The sequence below is a fragment of the Apium graveolens genome, chromosome 10 (assembly GCF_009905375.1).
Source record: "Apium graveolens cultivar Ventura chromosome 10, ASM990537v1, whole genome shotgun sequence".
Lineage (NCBI taxonomy): Eukaryota > Viridiplantae > Streptophyta > Magnoliopsida > Apiales > Apiaceae > Apium > Apium graveolens.
Window position 1 is genome coordinate 84062098 of NC_133656.1, and position 7672 is coordinate 84069769.

At 42.2% G+C, this 7672-nt stretch overlaps 2 non-coding genes across 2 annotated transcripts; both read left to right on the top strand.

Moving 5' to 3' along the window:
* Positions 1-3881: 3881 nt before the first annotated feature.
* LOC141694138 (small nucleolar RNA R71) lies at positions 3882-3988 on the top strand. Its single transcript, XR_012563466.1, has one exon. It is a non-coding gene; the product is annotated as a small nucleolar RNA R71 (small nucleolar RNA).
* Positions 3989-7106: 3118 nt separating this feature from the next.
* LOC141694093 (small nucleolar RNA R71) lies at positions 7107-7213 on the top strand. The gene has a single exon (XR_012563423.1). It is a non-coding gene; the product is annotated as a small nucleolar RNA R71 (small nucleolar RNA).
* The last annotated feature ends 459 nt before the right edge of the window (positions 7214-7672 follow it).

The window sequence follows — 7672 nt, forward strand, 5'->3', positions numbered from 1 at the left end:
ACGAGATAAAAGGCCCCATGAAATCAATTCCCCATACATCAAAGACCTCGACTTCAAGCATCACATTTAATGGCATCTCATCCTTCCTTGACAAATTTCCCACTCTTTGGCAACGATCACACCTTAAAACAAACTGATGAGCATCCTTGAACAAGGTGGGCCAGAAAAAACCTGCTTGCAGAATACGAGCTGCCGTTTTCTCACCTCCATAGTGTCCACCATAAACCGTGGCATGGCAGTCTCGTAATATCCCCTCCGTCTCACAGAACGGGATACATCTCCTGATGATCTGGTCAGCTCCCTGTCTAAACAAATATGGTTCATCCCACATATACCACTTCACCTCATGCAGAAACTTCTTCTTTTGCGCGGATGTCAAATTGGGAGGCATTATATTGCTGACAAGATAGTTTACAATATCTGCAAACCATGGTTCTTCCTCCTGAATTGCAAACAACTGCTCATCCAGAAAAGATTCATTGATTAACGTCCTATCTTGTGAAGTAGAATCGGGATTCTCCAACCTAGAGAGATGGTCATCTACTTGATTCTCGGTACCTTTTCTATCTTTGATCTCTAACTCAAATTCCTGAAGTAAAAGCACCCAACGAATGAGTCTCGGCTTCGAATCCTTCTTAGAAACCAGATAGCGAATAGCTGCATGATCAGTGAATACTGTCACTTTCGTACCAAGCAGATAAGATCGAAATTTCTCAAAGCCAAAGACTATAGCCAAAAGCTCCTTCTCAGTAGTGGTGTAGTTCAATTGGGCCCCATTTAAAGTCTTACTTGCATAGTAGACCACATGGAAGAGATTTTTCTTGCGCTGTCCCAGAACTGCACCTACCGCATAGTCACTCGCATCACACATCATCTCAAACGGTTCTGTCCAATCTGGTGCTGTAATAACTGGTGCCGTGATCAAACTCTTCTTGAGAGTCTCGAATGCTGCCAAACATTCATCATCAAATTTGAAAGGCACATCTTTCTCAAGTAAATTGCACAACGGCTTAGATATCTTTGAAAAGTCCTTGATGAATCACCGATAAAAACCCGCATGACCGAGAAAACTACGGATTCCTTTCACTGAATTAGGTGGGGGAAGATTTTCAATGACTCCCACCTTGGCCTTGTCCACCTCCAGACCTTTGCTAGAGACCTTATGCCCAAGGATAATGCCTTCACGCACCATAAAATGACTTTTCTCCCAATTAAGCACCAAATTAGTTTCCACGCATCTTTTGAGTACGGCGCGCAGATTATTCAAGCATTCATCATATGAGTGTCCAAAGACGGAGAAGTCATCCATGAACACTTCGACGTTATTTCCAATCATGTCAGAGAATATAGCCATCATGCATCTCTGAAAGGTGGCCGGGGTGCCACATAACCCAAACGAAACTCTACGAAAAGCAAATGTGCCAAATGGACAAGTGAAGGTAGTCTTTTCCTGATCCTCTGGTGCAATACAAATCTGATTATACCCGGAATACCCATCCAGAAGACAAAAATACTCATGTCCCGCCAATCTGTCCAGCATTTGATCAATGAATGGGAGAGGGAAGTGATCCTTTCTTGGGGCTTTGTTCAATTTTCTATAATCCATGCATACTCTCCATCCTGTAACTGTTCGAGTAGGGATGAGCTCATTCTTTTCATTTGCGACCACAGTGATACCTCCCTTCTTAGGAACACATTATACAGGGCTCACCCACGAGCTGTCAGAAATAGGATAAATGATGCCTGCATCTAGCCATTTCAGAATTTCTTTCTTCACCACCTCCTTCATGATTGGGTTCAGTCTTCGCTGCTGTTCCACAGTTGGCTTACTACCTTCCTCTAACAGAATTTTATGCATACAATATGAGGGACTTATCCCCTTGATGTCTGCTATAGTCCATCCTATAGCCGATTTGAATTCTCTCAAAATCCTTAAGAGCTTGTCTTCCTCACTACCTGAAAGGTCAGCTGAAATAATAACAGGTAACATAGATGAATCACCTAAAAAGGCATACCTCAAGTGTTCAGGTAATGGTCTGAGCTCTAAGGTAGGCGCTTCCTCTATTGATGGTTTGAGCTTCCCTTCAGCGTTCTTGAGGTCAGAAGTACCAAGAGATTCAAATGGTATATCTAGCTTTCGCTTCCAGGGAGAAGCGTTCAGATATTGTAATTGCTCGTTGCTATCTTCATCATCACTGTCAAATTCCCCCATTAAGGCCTTTTCCAATGCATCAGACATTAGCATGTGATCGAGTTCCGAAGTAACTGCAGAATCAATCACATCCACTTTTAAGAAATCCTCATCTTCTGTAGGGAATTTCATTGCCTTGAATACGTTGAAGGTCACATCCTGATCTTGAACCCGCATAGTAAGTTCTCCTTTTTGCACATCTATCAAGGTGCGGCCAGTTGCCAAGAAAGGCCTCCCCAAGATTATGGGAATCTTTTTATCTTCCTCAAAATCCAGAATAACAAAATCAGCAGGAAAGAAGAGCTTATCCACCTTGACGAGCACATCCTCAACTATGCCCCTTGGGTACGTAATGGAACGGTCCGCCAATTGTAGCGACATGTATGTGGGTTTTGGATCAGGTAGATCCAGCTTTTTAAAGATCGACAACGGCATCAGATTAATGCTTGCTCCCAAATCACAAAGGCACTTGTCAAAAGTTAGATTGCCAATGGTGCAAGGAATGGTGAAGCTTCCTAGATCTTTCAGTTTTGGTGGTAACTTTTGTTGCAGAACCGCGCTGCATTCTTCCGTGAGAGCAACGGTTTCAAGGTCATCCAGTTTCACCTTCCTTGAAAGAATAGTCTTCATAAACTTCGCATAACTAGGCATTTGTTCCAGAGCCTCAGCGAAAGGTATATTGATGTGAAGTTTCTTGAACACCTCCAGAAACTTCCCGAACTGTTTATCCAGCTTTTATTGCTGCAATCTCTTAGGAAAAGGTGGTGGAGGATAGAGCTGTTTCTCCCCTGTATTAGCCTCAGGCAGAGTGTGTTCAACAGTAGTCTTCCTTGGTTCCGCCGCTTTCTCCCTTTGCTTAGATTCTTCATCTCGAATTTCAGCTTCGACTTCTTTTGCCTTTTCAGCATCAGCTACTTTTCCAGACCATAAGGTAATAGCCTTGACTTGCTCTTTAGCTTCCTTCCTGCCTGGTACTTCCGTGTCACTGGGAAGAGTGCCAGGTTGACGATTGAGCACTGCATTGGCTAATTGACCGATTTGATTTTCCAAGGTCTTGATAGAAACCGCCTGACTCTTGTACAACAGCTTAAGTTCCTCAAAATCAGCACTAGTAGGTGCAGCTGCACTTCCCTGTTGAGGATATGATTGTCTCTTAGCATACTGCTGTGGTTGCTGGAATCCAGGTGGGTTAAACTGTTTACTCACTCCTTGCTGATATGGTGGCTGAATAGCATTCTGATTATTTCCCCAGCTGAAATTTGGATGATTTTTGTTGTTAGGATGATAGGTTGCTGGCACAGGCTGCTGTTGTCGCTGATAGTTATTCATATACTGAACAGATTCGTTGACAAGAGAACACTGATCCATAGCATGAGAACCTGCACAAAGCTCACAAACCATAGCTATTTGATTAACTCCATACGTAGCCAAAGAATCAACCTTCATTGATAGCGCTTGGAGCTGGGCTGCAATAGCGGTGGCTGCATCAACTTTCAGAATACCTGCTACCTTGCCTGATGTCATCCTCTGAGTTGGGTTTTGATGCTCATTTGCAGCCATCGTCTCAATAAGATTGTACGCCTCAGTATAGCTCTTAGCCCATAAGGCGCCTCCAGCTGCTGCATCGAGCATGGGCCGAGATTGAGCCCCCAAACTATTATAAAAACCAGTGATTACCATCCAATCCGACATTCCATGATGTGGACATTTTCTCAACATTTCCTTGTAGCGTTCCCAAGCCTCGCACATAGATTCTGTAGGTTGCTGCGCAAACTGAGTAAGAGCACTCCTCATAGCAGCAGTCTTTGCCATTGGATAAAACTTCACCAGAAACTTTTGCGCAAGATCTTGCCACGTAGTGATTGACCCAGCTGGTTCAGAATGTAACCAGTCTTTAGCCTTATCCCTCAGTGAGAATGGGAAAAGCCTCAACTTGATAGCCTCATCAGTCACTCCATTATACTTAAAAGTGCTGCAGATCTCGACAAAATTCCTTATGTGCATGTTGGGGTCTTCAGTTGCCGCTCCTCCAAAAGAAACAGAATTCTGCACCATCTGAATAGTGCCCGGCTTGATTTCAAAGGTGTTAGCTTGAATAGCCGGATGAAGGATGCTTGACTGAATGTCATCAATTTTAGGCCGAGAAAAATCCATAAGAGCTGGATCAGCTTGAACAAAATGATCTCCCATGTTTACTGGTTCTTTCTGCGCAGTTCCTGAATCCGAATCCTCAAAATCTAACTTCCCCGGTGTATCAAGAACTTCGTCTTTCTCCTCAGCTGTATCTAAGGTCCTCTTGCGAGCACGAGAACGAGTTTGCATAAATGCACTAAAGTACCTGAAACATAACCGAAAAGAGTAATTAACTACTACGTCCTAATCACTGAGTCCTAATGACCAATGATGGTAAGTACATAAACTAAACAACTACGTCGAGTCCCCGGCAGCGGCGCCAAAAACTTGTTAGGGCAAAATCACGCACTAATATTCACGCAAGTATACGCGTTCGCAAGTAATATAGAATACTTTCTAATTCGTTCCCTCAGAGACTCAGACTAAGTTATTGTCTAATTTAACTCACTCACCAATGTATGATTACTTCTCAATGTTAAGATAATAACACTTAAAATTGTTGGTTGAATATTAACTATAATTAACTACTTAATTAACCACTTAACTAACACTGCAGTTTATCAATAATAAAACACTCACGAGATCACAACTTCATTATTACTTCCTTCTATAGCCATAGTTATTACCTTTAGCATGTGACAGTGATGATATTAATCGAATAACACAAAACTGATAAAAGCCAACTTTCATTGTACTAATACCATTCTACCAAACATCCACAATTAAGATAGAAGTTAAATAGTCATCAATTATGTTGAGTTCCTATATGTCTACAGAAATTGACAACACAACGATTTAAGCACAAGTTATTCCTTTTGATTACATAGGGCAAATAAAACTGTTAGAGTTACCCACTAATCATGCACAACGTACATGAACCTATGCTAGCATGGCAAGTTCTAAATCTCAAGATCCACTGTCGCTTCACAAGAGATTAACACCCTATCTTATATGTTTGCGACGCACATAATACGAATACGCACAACCAATACTAGATATCATGCAATCATCACACACTAAAGTATTAAACAATTAACTAAAGAATTCCATAATAAATCCGTTGCAACCCCACGATCACGATTAGCCCATAATAGAACTTATCGCCATCATGGGTTCATATGAAATCATGACAAACGAACACAAGAAAATAACAACTAAACTAATTATATTAAAACAGAGTACGTCACAAGAGTAAATAAGTCAAAGCAAGAAAACTAGCATCCAACGTTACAACGAAACAAGAATCACAAGAATATATGCTTCCTCTTCGTTGCTGTGTGCTAAATCGGTCTTCTTCCTTATCTCCTTCGCTTCTTGCAAAACACAATCTAAAACATAATCCTCTCTTAATACCCTGTGAAAAATGTCTCAAATCTACTTATATAATAGTCCCATAAAACTCAGATTACATAGAAGTTGGAAGCCAAACAGAAGTAGAAGTCTAAAATAATATATTATTTTCCCCGACCCTGCGCGGCCGCTCAGCATTTCTGCGCGGGCGCGCAAGGCTGCTGCGTGGCCGCTCAGCATTGCTGCGTGGGCGCGCAGGACCCTACTGGAAAATTTCCAGGTTTGCTCCGTTTCTTCGCCGTAATATGCCCGTTCTTTTCCTCTCGCAATGGTGAACACATGCCAAGGCTTATTCTTGATGATTCCTCCTCCAAAATGCAACTAATACCCTGAAATGCATAAACACTAGAAAAACGCATCAAATAGACAAAATACTTGATTTCAAGACACCAATTTAAGCCATTTTAAGACGTTCTAAGTGGTATAAAATGCCACTTATCACACCTCAAGAAACTTACCGAACTTCTAATCCAGCTTTTGTTGTTGCAATCTCTTAGGGAAAGGTGGTGGAGGATAGAGCTGTTTCTCCCCTTTATTACCCTCAAGCACAGTGTGTTCAACAATAGTCTTCCTTGGTTCCGCCGCTTTCTCCTTTTGCTTCTCTTCTTCATCAACAACTTCAGCTTCTCCGTCTTTCGCTTTTTCAGCATCAGCAACTTTCCCAGACCTTAAGGTAATAGCTTTGACTTGTTCTTTAGCTTCCTTCCTGCCTGGAACTTCAGTATCGCTGGGAAGTGTGCCAGGTTGACGGTTGAGCACTGCATTAGCTATTTGACCGATTTGATTTTCCAAGGTCTTGATAGAAACAGCCTGACTTTTGTACAACAGCTTGAGTTCCTCAAAATTAGCACTAGAAGGTGGAGCAGCACCTCCTTGTTGAGGATATGATTACCTTTGAGCATAATGTTATGTTTGCTAGAATCCAGGTGGATTAAACTGCTTACTGATAGTCTGCTGATACGGTTGCTGAACAACATTCTGATTATTGCTCCAGCTGAAATTGGGATGATTTCTATTGTTAGGATGATAAGTAGCTGGCACAGGTTGATGCGTTCATTGATAATTGTTCACATACTGAACAGATTCATTAACAAGAGAATACTGATCCGTAGCATGAGAACCTGCATAAAGCTCACAAACCATAGCTATCTGATTGACTCCATAGGTGGCTAATGAATCGACCTTCAAAGACAGCGCTTGGAGCTGCGCTGCAATAGCTGTAGCTGCATCGACTTCCAGAATACATGCTACCTTCCCAGGCATCATCCTTTGAGTTGGGTTTTGATGCTCATTTGCAGCCATAGTTTCAATAAGATTATAAGCCTCAGTATAGCTTTTGGCTCACAAGGCGCCTTCAGCTACTACATCGAGCATTGGCCGAGATTGGGCCCCCAAACCATTATAGAAACCAGTGATCACCATCCAGTCAGGCATACCATGATGTGGACACTTTCTCAACATCTCCTTGTAGCACTCCCAAGCTTCACACATAGATTCTGTTGGTTGCTGCACAAAATGAGTAAGAGCACTCCTCATAGCTGCAGTCTTTGCCATTGGATAGTACTTCACTAGAAACTTCTGCGCAAGATCTTTCCAAGTAGTGATGGACCCAAGTGGTTCAGAATGTAACCAGTCCCTAGCCTTATCCCTCAGAGAGAATGGGAAAAGCCTCAGCTTGATAGCCTCATCAGTCACACCATTATATTTGAAAGTACTACAGATCTCGACTAAATTCCTGATGTGCATGTTGGGGTCTTCAGTCGCAGCACCTCCGAAAGAAACAGAATTCTGCACCATCTGAATAGTGCCCGGCTTGATTTCAAAAGTGTTAGCCTGAATAGCCGGATGAAGGATGCTTGACTGAATGTCATCAATTTTTGGCCGAGAAAAGTCCATAAGAGCTGGATCTGCCGGAACTACACGATCACCCATGATTATTGGTTCTTTCTGCTCACTCTCTTTATCCGAATCTTCAAAATCTATCTTCTCCGGAATATC